Source organism: Caretta caretta, chromosome 4 (genome assembly GCF_965140235.1).
Source record: "Caretta caretta isolate rCarCar2 chromosome 4, rCarCar1.hap1, whole genome shotgun sequence".
Lineage (NCBI taxonomy): Eukaryota > Metazoa > Chordata > Testudines > Cheloniidae > Caretta > Caretta caretta.
Genome location: NC_134209.1, coordinates 91,864,405 through 91,885,429, shown reverse-complemented (window position 1 = coordinate 91,885,429; position 21,025 = coordinate 91,864,405). Strand labels below are relative to the sequence as shown.

Here is a 21,025-nt window from a genome sequence, read left to right as displayed (position 1 = left end):
AAAATACATGAATCAGTGAACCTGCAAGCTTCTCCACAATTCCGCTCTTATTTACATATCTGGGTGTTTTGCTTCCTAATTCACCATTCATTCCCTTGTTCTGCTTCTGTCTTCTACCTAACAACTCCCTTCATAGCCTTCTCCAGTGTTATCCCTTTTACCTATGACATTCGCCTTTTTGCATGCCGGACAACTGTCCTCATTCAAATTCTTTCTTAAAATATACTACTGCCGTGAATCCTTTGAGTGATAATTCATCACAAATACACCTTTAAACAGAGGGAAAAAATTGTAGAGTTCTTGATTGTGGACATTCTCTGGCTAACTGGTATTGTGTTCTCTGCCTGAGCTTTGTCAAGATTAGACAGCAAGTCCCTTGGGGCAGGAACCAAATTGTCTGTTGTGAACAGCTTCAAGCACATGGTCAATATGCGGTAATATGCACCATATAATTATTATTTAGCACAAATGATGTAAGGGCTTCTGACCCACCTGGCTAAAATAAAATTGCACATGCTGTTGAAGAACTTGCTTTAAAATTAATTGTAAACCAAAGATTCAGGCTCTTAAAAAATTGCACATAAATGTTTAGTTTAATTTAATATAGAAGTACTGGCAGTCAGAACTTGTCAATTTCTAACAGATTCAGTTATAGCACTGATTTCTCTTGAAACAAAATGATACCCATTTTGTGAATGAAAATGAATCTGACTGCATTTGCTTTCCACTTAGCTGACTGAAGTCACAGCTTGTTTGGTGCAGCAATGTGAATGTTCAGATAGGGTCTCATTCTGCAAAGTGCTGATGGTCAGATTTTTAAATATGTTTAAGTGCCTAAAGATGCCGATAGTTGCCTAGTGAGATTTTCACAAGTGCCTAAGCAGCACCTAACTACCAGTGATCCCCACAGGTGCCTCTCTTCATTTTTGTGTCTCAGCACCTTTGAAAATCTGACCCTGAGCGTCTTTGATTCCCACAGATTTCAAAGAGGCTGCTCAGCACCTTTAGGTGTTCATCATTTTTGCAGGATTGGACCCATAGCAAAACAAAGTATGTGAAGAAATATTTAATTCTGCTTTTCAGAACAAGCCATTCCTTTGCATAATCAATATTTTACCCCACATTCAAATTACTTATCTACGCTCATTCCCTCCAGTGAAATCAAAGATCTATCCAAAAGATGACAGCAGTGCTGAACTACGAAACACTTGAGACAGTGTGATGGGAGGTGTTCACACCATCGCCGATAGGATTTATGAGGGCCTGAGATACCAATTAGATTGTCTGGCTGAGGGGAAGGTGGCTGAGATGAGGCAGGGCATCAAGAACAAGAACGAAGGCCGGAGGAGAGTAAGCCCTGAGATCTTGCCCTCGGGTAAGGAGTCTGGCAAGAGGCTAGAAGTAGTAAAGTCGCCATGGGGAATACAGCAGGCTCCCATGGCAAACCCAGAAACATGCAAGGGAAGAGAAAAAGGCTGGGTAGGAAGGAGCTCAGGGAAACAGCCGCAGGGATGGGTACGTAGCAGACCAGATTGCTGTTTACAGGGTCCATAGGCCAGAACCTGAGGGTGGGTCCAGGTTCCCCTGCCAGCCACTGGTATAAAGGCACAGTGCTGGGACTGAACACCATGCAGAGAAGGCATTTGGACAGTGGCCCTGTTGGACTTTGCAACCCCAGAAGGATGGACTAAATGGTGACTTGGCTGGAGGACCAAGTTACAAGAAGAAAGACCATTGCAGAGCAAGCAGAAGGGGGCACCCAAAGCCACAAGAGCTACTTTACCAGATTTAGACACACAGAGCCACACTAGTCATGAATGGGAACCCGGTTACAGGCAGTGAAAATACTTTTAATGCTGTGACTTATTGAAACTTTAGCGTCAGGGTGACCAGATAGCAAGTGTGAAAAATCGAGACGGGGTGGAGGGTAATAGAAAAAGCCCCAAATATTGGGACTGTGCCTATAAAATCCTGACATCTGGTCACCCTATTAGCATGATAGTAATAGAAATTATATTCATGCTGTTGGTATTCCCCATAAATGTTTTTCAGCTATCAAGTGCCTAAGCTTCACTTGGCCATTTAATTGCCTACATAAAAACTTGTATTGTTTGGATACTCTTCTGCCATCAGCCTTATCACTAGAGTCATGTGTAAAACCTGTTCAGTTGCTGTCACTCTTTTAGTGGGTTTGGGAGGTGGAAGCTTGCACCTCATGAAGTTTGTTTGAAGTTTCAGGTTCACACATCTGAAACTTCCATGTGAAATTTGATTCTATCACAGTGGAACTTGCCAGTTTTGGAATGAAATAGTCCTTGAATAAGTTAGTTTATCCTTCCCTTTTTAATAGCTTTCAAAACAGCAGTATCCATATCATTTTCTACTAATCACCAGAACAGTAGTATTGAAAAATTTAATTGCCTGCAGTCATTTAATTAGAGTGCACGGTTAATGAGACAGTCAATGGGGACAGAATAATTTATGAATACTAATTTCCAATTGGAAGAACCATCTTCTTTTTGAAATTAAGCATTTGCAATAAATATATATATATATTGCCTCACTACTTTTTTTGTTTCTGCTTTTTCCCCCTCTCATTTTGGGGGGTTTATTTTTATCCAGACTATACCTCCATTCACAGATGTGTACAAATACGTGTATCATTTCTATGATTTAAAATTTTTGCACATCCTTTTTTGCATAGTAAATGGTACAGTGTGATACAGTGCTTGATTGACGAGGAATATCTCATGCAAAACTTCATTTATCTTTGATGCTTAGGATTGTAAAAGCAAGTTCCTGGTTTTTTTTTTCTCCCCACATATGTGAGTAGCATGAAGCAGACTTTCACAATTCCAAAACCAGCTGGAAATAAATGTCCTCGAAAATATTTTTGTCTTCCTTCACGTTTCAATAGATGGTAGTATTCATAGATGTCATGTATGCATGGATGCCAGGGTTGTATAATTTTTGGTGGTGCCCAGAACGGGTCCAAGCAGAGCCACCCCGCACTCTGCCCCCTCCCCGCCCCCATTCCACTCCTTCCCCAAAACCCCTGTCCCACCTCTTTCCAGCTTCCGTCCCCTCCCCTGAGTGATGCCGGTGGGACGGGGCGGGCTGGGGCTGGATCGCTCACTGCTTCTGGCACCAGGCAACCCTGGACCCCACATCCTCCTGAAGTGTGGGGGCCCCCAAAGCACAGTAAGCCCAACAATTGGTGGAGCCAGGCCCACATTCCTAAATACTGGTCGAGCACAGACACCATGGGTCCATATAACTCGCCACCTATGCATGTATGTGTATTGTTTTTATAGGTAGTGACATCATATCAAGCATTCTTAAAACTGTCATTAAGCACCCAGTGTCTGTTGTATGTGGTTGTGCAGAATAATGTGCATGAGAAAGCATGGACCCTTTTCCCTTTCAGTGTTGTTAACTGATGACATAAAATGAGTATGTTAATGATGGTGGACCCAAACACAAATAAACAAATAAACATCCTGATGGCTTGCATACACTATGTAATGCCAGTACTCAAAAAGGGTACCAGTAGCACAAAGGGACTTAGGCACCAAAGTTCAACATTTTGGTACCATTGGCATTTACAAAACCCCTGCTCAGCTGCAGCCTTAATCCTGTCATCACCTAAAGTCCCCCAGTTTGAAGGCCTCTAAGTACCAAAATTTCATGTGCTGCGCACTCAGATGGCCACTGCAGTCTTGATATCACCAGCAGCTTGGTCCCTTCCTTGTTCCTAAGTCCCAGTGGGATTCACAAACTAAGCCTTTATCCACCTATCTTTTCTTTAGGGCTCAATCCAGTGGGTGTGCTCTGAGCACACACAACCCCACACAAAACAGCAGGAAGAAGAGAAGGAGGTGGTGCTTGCTCACCTTATGACCCTAGTAATTAGGGTACTCCCCTAGGAGATAGGAGACCCATGTCCCAGGCCCCCGAATGGTTTTCTAAATTTAAATCCCTTAGTTATTTAATGATCCTCCATGTTTTTCAAGGATAACAGAAGTTATGAACATGACATCTAGAAACTGAGATGCTTGCAGCTCTTTGTGCCAGAGATACAGTTTGTAATAAACACAGAGTCTAGAAGTATAATAGCCCTCAGAAAATTACTTCACGAGCAATTGAGCATACAGGATAATATGTAGTGTGGTTGTAAAGAAAAAAATAGAGGTCAGAGAAGATGCGGTAAGTTAATTGCAATCAGAAAGTTGTCTGTTCAATCATAAATCTGATCGTTCATTCTTAATCATTCCCAGAGATATGTAATTGAGTGTATCATTGTTAAAAAGTTGAAAACAATTAGAAATTCACCTAGAGCCCTTTTGGGGTTTAGAAAAACAGAGGTACTTTGGCTGTGACAAAAGTGGGAGAAAGGGACCCATTATGTTTGTTTGTTACGTGCTTTTCTTCAACTATATAAAATATTAGACATACATATTGAGGAGTAAATTATTAGACCCTTGCATGGGGTTCGGAGTGGAAATCCCCCTTTCCCTTTAAATTTCTGCAATAAGCTAAACACAACTAGTTAAGATAAGTGACCTTTACATCACCTCCTAAACTATTGGATTTTAGAAGTCCGACTACAAGCATCAGAAAATCTCATGAATAATTTATAGACATGTATTCTCAGAACAAATTACTATTCAAATTTTCAATTAATACTTCAGTGGACACATGAATACCATAATACTATATTACTCACTTTCTATTTCTTAGGACACTATTTACTGTTGGTTATTAGTGCACTTGACATAAAGTGAATTTAGGGAATTGCCCTAGTCCCTCTTCATATATTTGTGATTCCAGATTAACACATAGTTATGAATGATTCATCAGTTCCCAACTGTTTAACATAGTATTGTATATACTATATGCATAAAGGAAGTAATAGCAGAATAAGGAGAGAGAATTCTTGCTCTTGAGATGGGTTATCATAGTGCTTGATTCTTTGTATTATAGGAACCAGTTTGTTTGGCTTTCATTTACAAGATCAAATAAATTACTATAAAGCCAGTTAGTAAGACAATATGCTTTAATCCATGAAAGGTCTGTGTGTTTGCAAACCAGATTATTTTAGGAGAAAGGTAACATGCAGAGAGAAGTATAAACTTTCTCGGCAAACTGCATGTTTATGGGCTAAATTAGATTAGCAAATGTTTTTTTTGCAAAAGCATTCAATGTGCCAGAAGTATGTCTACAGCTGCCCTCCAAAAAAATACAACACAATAATTTACATATTGTTAATTGTAATTACTAAAATAGCTCTGACTAAGACTTTCCACTAAATATCTTAAATTAGATCTTGTTCTGTTGACATCAATGGGATTATTTACATTAGCAAAGTTTAAATATGTGCATAAGTGCCTGTAGGATTCAACCCTTAGAAACAAACATTTCTCCAGGTAAATGTAATCAGCCTATCCACTTTACTAAACTAAGCAAATCTGCAAATAAACATTTCTACAAAAACATATATAAAAGGTAATAGCTGGTGTGTTTCTAAACTTTATCAATTTAGCACAATAAACTATACTCGACAGTATGAAGTATAACTCTGTGCTGTAAAACAATTAGAAAACAGAACTCCCAAAATATAACCACTTGTAAACAATTGATGTGTTCCTGTGAAAACAACTGAAGATTTATTACATATTCTAGTGCAAGGCAAAAGTGATTTTCATTAGTGTGTTTCAGTAATATGCATAGAAGGTGTCATATTGGGCTCTCACATCTCTAGATTTCAATTCCATACCTTTCCTGTTTGCCATTATAAATGTCTGAATCGTGGTTATCCATATGTGAGCAGTTCACATAAATGGGCAAAAATGGCCTTGAGTCTTGTCACCCTTTATCAGCTATTTATCTAAATTCAGTTGTTGAGAGGAATGCAGCCATGGATCTCTCTGTATCCTGTGCAACAGAGGCAATGTTTTTAACTTGACAACATTGCACAGTTTTTTCAGCAGGCTAATGGATATCAGAATGAAAGATAACTTAGAAACACCTAAGAGAGAAATGTTACAGTAATCCGATACTAATTACCTGCTTATGTTCCTGGATGTTAAGTTATCCAACAAAAGGACAAAAAGTTCCAGTGTCCATACTCACAACTCTAATATAGAGACCCATTGTTAGAATCCTGGTGGTAAGGGTTCCATCTTAAATTCCCATTAAATTTGGTATTGTTGTTGTTTTCATTTATTTATATTCTGATAGTCCCTGGTGGATGTTGTGTAAAGAGCAAGACACATCATATAAATGGTTCGGGGTGGTAGTGCTGTTGAAAAGGATCTGGGGGTTATAGCGGATCACAAATTGAATGAGTCAACAATGTAATGGAGTTGCAAAAAAAGCTAATCCTGTGGGGTGTGTTTTGTGTGTCCCTTTCTACTCAGCACTGGTCAGGCATCAGCTGGAGTACTGTGTCCAATTCTGTCACAGATGTGGACCAATTGGAGAGAATTCAGATGAGAGCAACAAAAATGATAAAAGGCTTAGAAAACCTGATGTATGGAGGAAAAGTTAAAAACAACCGGGCATATTTAGTTTGGCGAAAAGAAGACTGAGGGGGGACCTGATAAGTTTTCAAATATGGCAAAATCTGTTATGAAGAGAATAGTGATCAATTGTTCTCCATGTCCACTTAAGGTAGGACAAGAAGTAATGGGTTTAATCTGCAGCAAGGGAGATTGAGGTTAGAGATGAGGAAAAACTTTCTAACTATAAGGGTAGTCGAGTTCTGGAATACGCTTCTGTGGGAGGTTGTGGAATCCCCATCACTGGAGGTTTTTAAGAACAGGTTAGACAAACACCTGTCAGGGATGATGTTTACTTGGTCCTGTCTCAGGAAAGGGGGCTGTCTAGATGACCTCTCAAGGTCCCTTACAGCCCTACATTTCTAGGATTCTATGATAAAGGAACCACATGAGCACAGTGGGGTCCAAATAACTGTTTACTAATTATATATATCATGCAATGCCCTAGCTCGGGGTGGGAAAACTTTTTGACCTGAGGGCCACATCTGGGTATGGAAATTGTATGGCAGGCCATGAATGCTCATGATATTGGGAGTTGGGGTGCAGAAGAGGGTGAGGGGTTTGGCTGGGTGTATGGGTTCGGGGTGGGGGTGAAGATGAGAGGTTGGGGTTCAGGAGGATGCTCTGGGCTGGGACCGAGGAGTTCAGAGGGTGGGAGGGGGATCAGGGCTGGAGCAGGGGGTTGGGGCACAGGAGAGGGTTAAGGGTGTAGGCTCCGGGCGGTGCTTATCTCAAGCAGCTCCTGGCATGTCCTCCCTCTGGCTCCTATGCAGAGGCGTGGCCAGGTGGCTCTGAGCACTGCCCCATCCTCAGGCGCCGCCCCTGCAGCTCCCGTTGGCCATGGTAGCCAACCAATGGGAGCTGTGGGGGCAGTGTGCAGAGCCCCCTGGCTGCTGCTTCTGGGAGCCGTGCAGTGGCGGGCAAGCTCCTGACCCCGCTCCCCAGCTAGAGCTCGAGGGCCAGATTAAAATGTCTGAAAGGCCAGATGCAGCCCCTGGGCCATAGTTTGCCCACTCTTGACCTAGCTACATATATACACTGCTGTTCTGGTGGCTTATGAAACGCAGAGGACCAGAGTAGAGGGCTCTCAAACTATTTAAAGGGATACTACTTTATTCTATGCACTAGCCAATGGTGCCAGTCAGGATTGGGAACCTTTGTATTGGGTATAAGTACATAAGAAAATACAATTCCTGTTGTGAAGAATTTACAATTGAGATTGCAATCTGATGCACCTTAGGAGTGTAACAAACAAACAATAGGCTGGAAATGGGAGAGGCAAATCTGTATAAGAATTATTACTAAGGCCCTCACCATTCCAAACGCTTGTTGGAAACATTTATAGCACTGTTTTCTCTCCATAAATCACATAAGCTACCTAAACTGTGTTTGGTTCATGCATCCTAATTTTAAATATCTTCTGCCGCCAAATATTTTCACTTATTATTTATGCAATATAAGGAACATGCTATCCATGTACAACAAAAGTGCCAACTTTCAAATCACCCTTAATAGTATCATATACTGCTGTCTAATTTTACCTGGAGTCCCAATGACATTTATTAATTGGTGGCATCTAGGACTGAACCACCTGGGGGACACTATACGGCAGTGGTTCTCAACTGATAATACATTCTGGGCTGCCCCTGACCCAGACCTCGTGGAGCCTGATGGCTGCTCCAGACCCGGACTCTGGAGTTCGCAGGACTGGCTGGGAGCCCTGGAACCCCATCACGCAGGGTGGCCTGGCAGCTCGGACCCTTCCGCACTGGGTAGCTGGGAACCCAGTGGACCCCGGGCATGTGGGCTGGCTGTTAGCACACAGCTGAGCTGGGCTGCAGCTGTGTGCTAACTGGGCCACAAGCAGCCCATGATCTGTGGGCTGAGAACTGTTGTTACACGGTATGTTCTGTGGTGGGCTGTTTTTATTTGTAAAGTTCCAGTAGGAGTCATTTGGCCATATTAGGGCTTCAGTCCCATCTGACTTCTTCAGTCCTCACTACTGATGCTGTTTTACAGACACTTCCTCTGTGTTGCCAGTTCTTGTGATTTTTATCACAAGCCTCATACTACTTAGTGTTTATTCTTTTTAAAGTCCCAGCTCGTATGATTGTGAGAATCTCAGTTTTCATTTAATACTCCCCCTCTCCCTTCCCCCTACCCTCTTGAAATCTGAGTTTCTAACCAATGTGAGATTGGAAAAAAGCTTGTAAAATGTAAATCCTAAAAAATACAAAAGCCAAATAAAGAGAATCCAAAATGTATTATTTTTTAAAATCTCTATTTTAAAGCCATTTTCCTTTCTTTTTTTTTTTTTTTGTGGGGGGAGGGTCTAATTCATGATTTTTGAACACTTCCATTTGGCAGTACTGTTACCTATTGTATACTTGGTACCCAGGTAAACATTTTTAATTATTATTTTTAACAATAACATGCTTTAACTTATAAAATATCTAAAGTGACAGGGTCGGATAGCTCAAATACTACTTATGTGATGAAGCTTTTACCTCCTAGGTTGTTGATTCTACTCTAACTTGGGACAGTGATGACTAAAAGCTATTGCCATTTGGTGGATGTAGTCCAGTCCACAGTGGCCCCTCCAGGTGCTCAGATACTAGGGCAATGAGGGTGATAGAAAAGTCCTGCACAGAGAGGGTTGAAAGAAGATTGGTTGGTGTGATGTAGGGAAGCTTGCAATGCTATTGCAAATGCTATACCTGCCAAGCCAGAGGGCTTCATTTTCCAGAATTTGTCATCACACTTCAGTGTGCCTTTCATACATTTATACACACAAAATTTAAACATCTATTTAAAATGGATTAATTGTTAAACTGCTGAGTGAAAGTATGCTAGCTAACCAGCTGTAATTGGTTTCAGCTCAATATAACATTATCATGAGTCGGTGATTAATCTGACATTGTGCTCTAAATAGAGATGACAGACACATACAACCGAAGCACAGAAGTGTCTGATAGCATTAGTAAGATGTGTGGAGCTGTAGTGTGAAGACAGGTTTTCCATATCTTGCCATTCCACTGAGATGCAAGATAGCAGTAGTTTCTTTCCTTGTAAGCAATTTCCTGACCAATTGCTTCTAATCAAAACACTTCGTTAGGGCAAAAATCAACCATGAAAAAGAAGGACTTTTCAGACACCCCACCAGGTGAGTCACTAGCAGGGTGGGGAGTGAAAATGGCCCCATCCCGTAATGCAAAGCTTAAATATAAGTAAAAATTTTGATATACCCTGTCAGCCAGCTTCCAGCATTGCTGATATCTCTTAGGCCTTGCCTTCACTGGGGAAAAAAGTTGTTTTACACTAGTGCCTATCTAAATCTGCAGACACAAGTGCAAACTGCCTTCTCTTCGCTAGGATTTTACCTTGTGTTAGTTACCATGTGTTAGCTAACATGAGGTAAAGAGGCACCCTAAAGCTTCTGTTGTTCACTTTTCACCAGCCACCACCAGGGGTGTTAACGCATCCCAAAAGGCAAGTGTTGAGAACACAGGTAAAAAATCAGCAAAGTGGGGTTGGGAACCAATTCCCTTTGGAGGGTGGAAGCTTAAATATGAACAAAGGAGTAGGACGAAGGATTGGCTAACTATTTCAGGTACTAATTGCTATCAAACTCTAATGTGGTTTGAGGAGGGTGGATTTGTGTGTCTCACTTTTATTGGCTGTTTATAGCTGCTCACTTCTCCAGCTTTGCTTACTAGGCACCATTTTGGGACATCTTTCAAAGCCTGCCCTGAGCAGTTCCCCTTCTTCTGGACCTCCTTCTAATTGACTTTCTGTGGTCTTCACCACCTTCCTCCACCCCGCCATGCAACATATATGTTTTAGTCAGAACAACAAAATAGAAAAGTCTCTTAGAGAGCACAGCACTCTGCACCGATAGAGTGTACTACTCTGAGCTCAAAAACAGAGAGTGCTTATAAAATGGGGAGTGTGCTTAGAAACTTAAAGATGCAGCACACAGAAAACAAAAAGCATCATAGATCTGTAGCTAGAAACATCACACTGGAGTACAGTATTATACCTTGTAAATTTAGGGTTGCCAACCCTCCTGGTTTCACTGGGAGTCTCCTGGAATCGGGCTCTCTTTCCCGGAGGCTACTAAAGCCAAACCAGGAGATTTTAGGCACTAAAAGTCTGGGAGCCCAGTGGAGCGAAGGCAGGCTCCCTGCCTGTCCTGGCTACGCACCTCTCCCGGAAGCAGCTGGCACATCCCTGTGGCCCCCCGTGGTGGGGTGGGTGGAGGGAGGGTGTGACAGGGGTCTCCGTGCATGGGAACTGCAGCCAATGGGAGCTGTGGAGGGAGGTGCCTGTGGGCTGGGGCAGTGCACTGAGCCCCTTGGTGCCCCCCCTCCAGGGGCTGCAGGAACAGGTCGGCCACTTCCAGGAGTGGTGCAGGTAGGGAGTCTGCCTTAGCCCTGCTGCACCGCCAACCAGGAGCTACCTGAGATAAGCGCCGCCCAGCTGGAGCCCACACCCCCTCCTGCACCCCAACCCCCTGCCCTAGCCCCGAGCACCCTTCCACACCCAAACTCCCTCCTGCACCCCAACCCTCTGCCCCAGCCCAGAACCTGTACCCAAACTCCCTCCCACACCCCAACCCGCTGCCCCAGCCTGGTGAAAGTGGGTGAGGGTGGTGGAGAGCGAGAGATGGAGGGAGAGGGGATGGAGGGAGTGAAGGGTGGGGTTGGGGTATGGCCTCAGGGAAGGAGCAGGGGTATCTTTCAAAGCTTGTTTGGGTTTGTGCAATTAGACAGTTGGCAACCTTATGTAAAGAGGACATAAACTGGAGAACTTAAGAAATTCATGATTTTTGCATGCTTAGATGTTTCTGAAATGGACTGGAAAATCAGGGGTCAGCACAAATAAATATACTTTTTACAGGAGTAAAACTCAGAAAATAGAAGTACCTCTTGCGGGTGAGGCTGGCTTTATTTTCTGGTACTGAGTCAAATTCTGAACACAGTTCAAAGACATTGCCCATATTTTTACTCCTACGGTATGGCAAACAAACACACACAAAGCTTAGACTCCACTTTCATGAAGCTCATGGGCTCTGGCTTCCAGGCACCAGCCATCTCTAGGACATGTTCTCCTGTTTCACTGTCTGCTTCTCTTCTCTTTTTAACCTTAATTGGCAGGATTAAGGTAATGAGACCAAATCTCTTGATTTACTAAGTTACTGGTGAGGTTTAGCTGCTTTCTGCCAGCTTCAGGCAAGCTGGAGATGGGGAAGAGCGTCTCTTCAGGAGTTCTGTTCCCAGGCACCTTCAAGAGCCAGCTTGGATGAGGATTTCGTATTAATCTAATCCCCAGGGCATGGTAGCTGGCATTCTAGGAAGCAGCCAATGGCTTATAAACATACCATACATGCACAAGGGGAAAAAACATAAAAATAGGTCTACAGTATTCAAACACATTGCATTCTTTTGTCCTAGAGTCATGGAAGTTATATGTGGAAAAGACCTAAAAAGTCTGCCTCCCTTTTGTCCCACCAAAAACTACTTGCATGAAAAAATCCCCCCTCTACTCTAATGGCTATTCCTACTATAGTTCTATTGGCTGCCCATTAACATGAGGATAACTTTTTAACTGTAGTTTCTAAAACTGTGCTGCACACAGTTTATTTGGCTACAGAGGTAGCTAAACAGTAGTCAGCACTAGTTCAGGTAGCGATAGTGATCACGGGTAGTGATCATCGGCTCCATGTCTAGTTAGCAGCCGGTATCAAGTGGAGTGTCCCAGGGGTCGGTCCTAGGGCCAATTTTGTTGAACATCTTCATTAATGATCTGGATGATGGCATGGATTGCACCCTCAGCAAGTTTGCAGATGACATTAAGATGCGGGGAGAGGTAGATAAGCTGGAGGGTAGGGATAGGGTCCAGAGTGACCTAGACAAATTGGAGGATTGGGCCAAAAGAAATCTGATGAGGTTCAACAAAGACAAATGCAGAGTCCTGCACTTAGAATGGAAGAACCCCATGCACTGCTCCAGGCTGGGGACTGACTGGCTAAGCGGCAGTTCTGCAGAAAAGCACCTGGGGATTACAGTGGACGAGAAGCTGGATATGAGTCAACAGTGTACTCTTGTTGCCAAGAAGGTTAGTGGAAGATTGGGCTGCATAAGTAGGAGCATTGCCAGCAGATCGAGGGAAGTGATTATTCCCCTCTATTCGGAGTGTTGCATCCAGTTTTGGGCCCCCCCAACTACGGAAAGGATGTGGACAAATTGGAGATAGTCCAGCGGAGGGCAATGATTAGGGGGCTGGGACACATGACTTATGAGGAGAGGCTGAGGGAACTGGGCTTGTTTAATCTGCAGAAAGAAGAGCGAGGGGGGATTTGATAGCTGCCTTCTACTACCTGAAGGGGAGTTCCAAAGAAGATGGAGCTCTGCTGTTCTCAGTTGTGGCAGATGACAGAACAAGGAGCAATGGTGTCAAGTTGCAGTGGGGGAGGTTTAGGTTGGATATTAGGAAACACTGTTTCACTAGGAGGGTGCTGAAGCACTGGAATGGGTTACCTAGGGAGGTGGTGGAATCTCCATTCTTAGAGGTTTTTAAGATCCGGCTTGACAAAGCGCTGGCTGGGATCATTTAATTGGGGTTATACTACTCTGAGCAGGGGGTTGGACTAGATGACCTCCTGAGGTCTCTTCCAACCCTATTCTATGATTCAGTTGCACCCATTGGTAACACCCAGCAATAACTCATTTTTTTCTAGTGCAGACCAGTCTTATATGTGTAGCTTGTGCATTACCATGGTTCACTTTCAATTCAGGAGCTATTTTTTTTTAATGAGCCAATAGAGCTGCTAAGCTCTGTCTCAGCTGGAAATCACTCTTTACACAGGACACACAGATCCTGCTTTTCCTTTTTCTCCTAAACCATTCAGAATGACCTTTGCAGTCAAATGATGAAACTGTTTTGAATCTCGTATAGGCTTCACAGTATCTTGATGTATGAGGATCTTGGCATTTCAAAGTAGGATATATATTCAGTGTCTGTTTAAAATATATGAAGTGGATGCTCTTAAAATTGTTCAAAGGATTTCAGCCCTTTACCACCATGCATCCTTGTCATAATCAAATAAATTTTCACCTATCCATATTTCTTAAACATTCTAGGTTTGACTTCAAAATTAAGAAGATACACCAGAGTGGGATCAGAGCACAAAGGGAAGAGATTGTCTACACACCTTCTGCCAAATTGAGAAGTTGTGTGATATTTGCTATTAGATTACCAAAACTTAATTTGTTTTTGAAACTGTGGCACTCAGCAAACATCCCTGTAACATTGGTTCTAGGATGTGACTTAGCTGTGTGTGCCAAAAGCATTCTTCTTGTTTAAATTAAACATGGAGAGTTTATGCTGCCTGGAAGTCAGGTGACTGTAACATCATCCTTTGTTATAAAGCCATGCCGACTATCCCTTTCTTATAAAGCACAGCCCATGAACTCTGTGAACCTGCAGTCTGGGGCAAAATCCCTAGATTTGTAGCATGCTACTACAGCAGCCTGGAAATTCTACGTCAGCTTCATTTAAATTTAAGGCATGACTATTTTAATTAATGAAATATGAAAGTGAATACAATAATCAGCATAATAGTAGCTTGTTTTGATATTAAATCCAGTTGTTTACATTGTCCTCACATTTTCAGTTTTCAGTATTTTGCCGAACTATGTGATGACAATGTGTAATTACATCATGTCAGAGTTGAAGCTGAAGGCCTTTGGATGCTGAATTGGTCTTTTGGTACTTAAGGTGGTGGGGAAGCATTTTAATACTGTGGGATAAGCCTGTTAATTGAATTCTTCTGCTAAAATGATCATCCATTAAAAAGTTCACACCTCTCAGGGCTACTGTTTCAAGTCTCCTGCAGACTCAGGAAAACAACTCTGCATTAGTTTATACTTGGTTCATATTTTAAAGGTTATCTTCAAACCATGAAGGATAGAAACAATTTTTTAATGAAAACTTTGATTCTGGAGTACAATTATGTGCAGTATGATATAAAGGTGTGTGTACATGTATATGTAATATTTCCATTTGGGTACTTCATCTGGATATATTAGTATGTTATATTTACACTTTGGTGCTATTTTTGTTTGGTTTGTTGTTTTTATTGAAGGGCATTTCATTTCTTTTTAGTCCAAAGAGAGTGGAATCCCAAGAGCTTAGTGGTTGTTTTCTTATGTCTTATCCTTTCTAGGGTTTTGTAGGCATGGAATTTGTTTATGCTTCTGTGCTGTTTATTTCTATGGTCAGGGAAAAAGCAGGGCAGAGTCTATTGCAATGTATGTATCTTTTGATACTTTTATTCTTCTGCCTGTGTCCCAGAAAATCAGGAATGCTGCTTAGACTTACCAGGCAGTGTGGGCCTTTTATTTTTGTCTTGTCTTGTCTTTTATGGCACCATACTTTATTATTGAGTCCCCCTATAATCACTTTATCACTTCTCAAAGCATGTACACAAGCTCTGTTTGTGCTTCACAACCATTGTCTGCCATGAACTTGCCTTTATGAGTAGTGTCTGTGCTGAAGGCAATAGTTTCCTAACCCCATTACTTGGGTTTTGACAGCTCAAGGCTTTCCAGGGCATCTGCCACGCCATACAACCTGCTTTGCTGGCAGCATTAGGTGCCTGAAATATCCTTGTTTTCTTTCTTCTATTAAATATTTTCAAGGGGCAAAGTAATATTATCAATGGGTGGGTGACCTAGTCTAAAGAGAATAAGGAATGTGATTGAAATTTGTACAGAAAAAGGGAAGATTCTAAAGATCTTTGTGTTATCATAGAATCATAGAATCATAGAATATAAGGGTTGGAAGGGACCCCAGAAGGTCATCTAGTCCAACCCCCTGCTCAAAGCAGGACCAATTCCCAGTTAAATCATCCCAGCCAGGGCTTTGTCAAGCCTGACCTTAAAAACCTCTAAGGAAGGAGATTCTACCACCTCCCTAGGTAACGCATTCCAGTGTTTCACCACCCTCTTAGTGAAAAAGTTTTTCCTAATATCCAATCTAAACCTCCCCCACTGCAGCTTGAGACCATTACTCCTCGTTCTGTCATCTGATACCATTGAGAACAGTCTAGAGCCATACTCTTTGGAACCCCCTTTCAGGTAGTTGAAAGCAGCTATCAAATCCCCCCTCATTCTTCTCTTCTGCAGGCTAAACAATCCCAGCTCCCTCAGCCTCTCCTCATAACTCATATGTTCCAGCCCCCTAATCATTTTTGTTGCCCTTCGCTGGACTCTCTCCAATTTATCCACATCCTTCTTGAAGTGTGGGGCCCAAAACTGGACACAGTACTTCAGATGAGGCCTCACCAATGTCGAATAGAGGGGAACGATCACGTCCCTCGATATGCTCGCTATGCCCCTACTTATACATCCCAAAATGCCATTGGCCTTCTTGGCAACAAGGGCACACTGCTGACTCATATCCAGCTTCTCGTCCACTGTCACCCTAGGTCCTTTTCCGCAGAACTGCTGCCTAGCCATTCAGTCCCTAGTCTGTAGCTGTGTATTGGGTTCTTCCGTCCTAAGTGCAGGACCCTGCACTTATCCTTATTGAACCTCATCAGATTTCTTTTGGCCCAATCCTCCAATTTGTCTAGGTCCTTCTGTATCCTATCCCTCCCCTCCAGCGTATCTACCACTCCTCCCAGTTTAGTATCATCCGCAAATTTGCTGAGAGTGCAATCCACACCATCCTCCAGATCATTTATGAAGATATTGAACAAAACCGGCCCCAGGACCGACCCTTGGGACACTCCACTTGATACCGGCTGCCAACTAGACATGGAGCCATTGATAACTACCCATTGAGCCCGACAATCTAGCCAACTTTCTATCCACCTTATAGTGCATTCATCCAGCCCATACTTCTTTAACTTGCTGACAAGAATACTGTGGGAGACCGTGTCAAAAGCTTTGCTAAAGTCAAGAAACAATACATCCACTGCTTTCCCTTCATCCACAGAACCAGTAATCTCATCATAGAAGGCGATTAGATTAGTCAGGCATGACCTTCCCTTGGTGAATCCATGCTGGCTGTTCCTGATCACTTTCCTCTCATGCAAGTGCTTCAGGATTGATTCTTTGAGGACCTGCTCCATGATTTTTCCAGGGACTGAAGTGAGGCTGACTGGCCTGTAGTTCCCAGGATCCTCCTTCTTCCCTTTTTTAAAGATTGGCACTACATTAGCCTTTTTCCAGTCATCCGGGACTTCCCCGGTTCGCCACGAGTTTTCAAAGATAATGGCCAATGGCTCTGCAATCACAGCCGCCAGTTCCTTCAGCACTCTCGGATGCAACTTGTCCGGCCCCATGGACTTGTGCACGTCCAGCTTTTCTAAATAGTCCCTAACCACCTCTATCTCCACAGAGGGCTGTCCATTTCTTCCCCATTTTGTGATGCCCAGCGTAGCAGTCTGGGAGCTGACCTTGTTAGTGAAAACAGAGGCAAAAAAAGCATTGAGTACATTAGCTTTTTCCACATCCTCTGTCACTAGTTTGCCTCCCTCATTCAGTAAGGGGCCCACACATTCCTTGGCTTTCTTCTTGTTGCCAACATACCTGAAGAAACCCTTCTTGTTACTCTTGACATCTCTGGCTAGCTGCAGCTCCAGGTGCGATTTGGCCCTCCTGATAACATTCCTACATGCCCGAGCAATATTTTTATACTCTTCCCTGGTCATATGTCCAACCTTCCACTTCTTGTAAGCTTCTTTTTTATGTTTAAGATCTGCTAAGATTTCACCATTAAGCCAAGCTGGTCGCCTGCCATATTTACTATTCTTTCGACTCATTGGGATGGTTTGTCCCTGTAACCTCAACAGGGATTCCTTGAAATACAGCCAGCTCTCCTGGACTCCTTTCCCCTTCAAGTTAGTCCCCCAGGGGATCCTGGCCATCCGTTCCCTGAGGGAGTCGAAGTCTGCTTTCCTGAAGTCCAGGGTCCGTATCCTGCTGCTTACCTTTCTTCCCTGTGTCAGGATCCTGAACTCAACCAACTCATGGTCACTGCCTCCCAAATTCCCATCCACTTTTGCTTCCCCCACTAATTCTACCCAGTTTGTGAGCAGCAGGTCAAGAAAAGCGCCCCCCCTAGTTGGCTCCTCTAGCACTTGCGCCAGGAAATTGTCCCCTACGCTTTCCAAAAACTTCCTGGATTGTCTATGCACCGCTGTATTGCTCTCCCAGCAGATATCAGGAAAATTAAAGTCACCCATGAGAATCAGGGCATGCGATCCAGTAGCTTCCGTGAGCTGCCGGAAGAAAGCCTCATCTACCTCATCCCCCTGGTCCGGTGGTCTATAGCAGACTCCCACCACTACATCACTCTTGTTGCTCACACTTCTAAACTTAATCCAGAGACACTCAGGTTTTTCTGCAGTTTCGTACCGGAGCTCTGAGCAGTCATACTGCTCCCTTACATACAGTGCTACTCCCCCACCTTTTCTGCCCTGCCTGTCCTTCCTGAACAGTTTATAACCATCCATGACAGTACTCCAGTCATGTGAGTTATCCCACCAAGTCTCTGTTATTCCGATCACGTCATAGTTCTTTGACATCACCAGGACCTCCAGTTCTCCCTGCTTGTTTCCAAGGCTTTGTGCATTTGTATATAAGCACTTGAGATAACCTGTTGATCGCCCCTCATTCCCAGTATGAGGCAGGAGCCCTCCCCTCACAGACATTCCTGCCTGTGCTTCCTCCCAGTATCCTGCTTTCCCACTTACCTCAGGGCTTTGGTCTCCTTCCCCCGGTGAACCTAGTTTAAAGCCCTCCTCACTAGGTTAGCCAGCCTGCTCGCGAAGATGCTCTTCCCTCTCTTCGTTAAGTGGAGCCCGTCTCTGCCTAGCACTCCTTCTTGGAACACCATCCCATGGTCGAAGAATCCAAAGCCTTCTCTCCGACACCACCTGCATAGCCATTCGTTGACTTCCACGATTCGACGCTCCCTACCTAGGCCTTTTCCTTCCACGGGGAGGATGGACGAGAACACCACTTGCGCCTCCAACTCCTTTATCCTTCTTCCTAGAGCCACATAGTCCGCAGTGATCTGCTCAAGGTCATTCTTGGCAGTATCATTGGTGCCCACGTTATGCAGATTGTTTTCTCACAGACTCCTTTGTTAAATGATCTGACCATCTATGATTTTTCAAAAGCATGTTTGCTACATTTCACAGGCTAAATTTTCAAAAATGACCACCGATTTTGTACCTGTGTACCAAAGTGATTTGTACAGGCAAATGGGTGTTTGCATGTGCACATACCTATTTTGTGTGCTCTAATGCCCATCTTACTCCCAAAAAGGTAGCTATTGTAGTTCCAATCACAAATATTAAATGTCTTGGGGATAGTCTTTAAGGCCCACAATGAGCAAGACCCCAGCCAGCTCTCAGATGATCTCTTTCCAGAGTCCCCCATGACAAGTGTGGCCGTTAGAGCTTGCTACTGAAGGAGTGTAGGGACAGGCCTCAAACTTTAGAACTCTTTACAGTCAGAAGATCAGAATACTCATAAGTTTTTAGTAACCTTTAGGGCACAATGTGTGAAGCATGTCATCTTGCAAGTTTTCCCTCAATATCTGTGGCAGCAGAATGGCCAACGATCTGTCCAGAAACCAAACTTCCAGCCCACTCAGTTATGCAGAGGAAAGAATGAAGAGAGGGGCTGTCTCTTTTTGGACACTTGTTATTAATAATTAGCTGTATAATGTGTGTGATGCATAAACAGACAAAGATGTTGTTTATAATATATGGGCATCTAATGTGTATGTTATTTGTTAATGTTAATGGCTGCAGCATTTTAATTCTCAAGACTCTATCTTTGTTTACTGTTAGTAGTTAATAAAGTCCTGTAAGTGGAACCTTGCATGCAATTAGGAAGAAAATCTTAATCTAAAGAAGATGCACTTAATGAAGCTGGGAGAGCAAAATATATTTGTAATAGCAATGAAAAAATATTATGGTGTGCCAGAATTTTGTAAGCGGGATTCAGTGGATTTTCAGCATTCTCTTTTGCTGGCTGCGAAGATGCAAAATTAGGTGATTTTTCATTGACTATTGTGCTTTTACTCAAGATATGGATTTAATAGATTAGAAAAATGGCCTCTGAGTAGATGGTGTATCTTTCTATCTATAGTGTATCTGAAATGTGGTCATTGCCACACTTGTGAATGTGAATATTTTATGTGCTGTGTTTAAAAAACAAGCAAACGATGGAAACCATAGTAGTTCTGCTATGCAATGAAGTACACAACAGCAATGCAAAGTTTTCAGAAAAGAACTGATATAATAACATGAAACTCATTTCTTACCAAGCTGTTTTAATTTTAATTATTACAGTTACCAGAGAGAGGCTAAACGTGCCAGAGACATTCCAGTGTACGCAAACATGGGTGGTGGTCACAAGCTTCTGGGCACATCCGTTCATTTGCTGTCTGTGTCTGTGACTACCTGCTGTGAAACCTGGCACGTGTTTGCCCTCATGCTCAGAAATGCCACCCTAAAAACTGTACTTCCAAGAATGACATTCATAAACTACTCAGCTGAGAATGTCAATTGGCCAGTGCTGTGACAGACTCACTGGTAGAATAGACCCCTGCACCACAAAGGCTACATTAGCATAGGTACACAGGCATGTCAGTGGGTCATGGAGCCATTCAACATCATTCATGCAATTCACTTTTTCAGTTCATTAGATCATTTTTAAAAACAAATATTTGCCACTATGCAGGGTGCATAGTGCAAAATACAGCAGGAGCATTATTCAAACTTAAACTGGCATACAGCCAGGCCTGCCATCAATGTGCCATGCTGCTACATTCTCAGAGCTTGACCCTCCAAGTTGCTGAATACTTCCCATAAGGTGCTGAACTCCCTCAGCTCTTATTAACTTCATTGGGAGTTGATGTTGCTCAGCACCTTATACAACATCAGAATGGCCAGATTCTATGAATGAGTGTAAAACAATAGAGACTTTATCCCTTCAACGTGGAGAAGTGTGGGGTCTAATCTACTCAGTGTTTGGATTTCATTATTGTGAAAAATGCTGAAGTACATCCAGAAGTGTTGGTACTGTGTCATGAATGTTTGAAAAACTTCCAGAATAGTATTTTACTATAATCATGAGGTGGTGGTTATAGAGGCCTTCATGATTGCTCCATTTAAAGCCTATATTGCCATGGACTTGTATCTCAACCATAAAAATTGACTGTGGGCTGAAACGTGGCTTATAGTGTCTCACTAAAGCAGGGGATTCATTTAGAATAACAAGTATTGCAGGTGTGTAGGAAAGGCTTTGTAACAGAAGTCTTATAGGATTACAGCAGAGTGCCCACGCATGGCACCCACAGTGACATGATCTGTAATGACTGACAGAATCACTGTAGGGAATAGTGTCAGTGTTCTGATTTGCCATGTAAACCCACGTATA

At 43.0% G+C, this 21,025-nt stretch overlaps 1 protein-coding gene across 1 annotated transcript in view; it reads left to right on the top strand.

Annotated features, from left to right (window-relative positions):
- The window catches only part of SORBS2 (sorbin and SH3 domain containing 2), a 405,939-nt gene that overhangs the window by 56,730 nt on the left and 328,184 nt on the right, over positions 1 to 21,025 (top strand). The window lies entirely within an intron of this gene.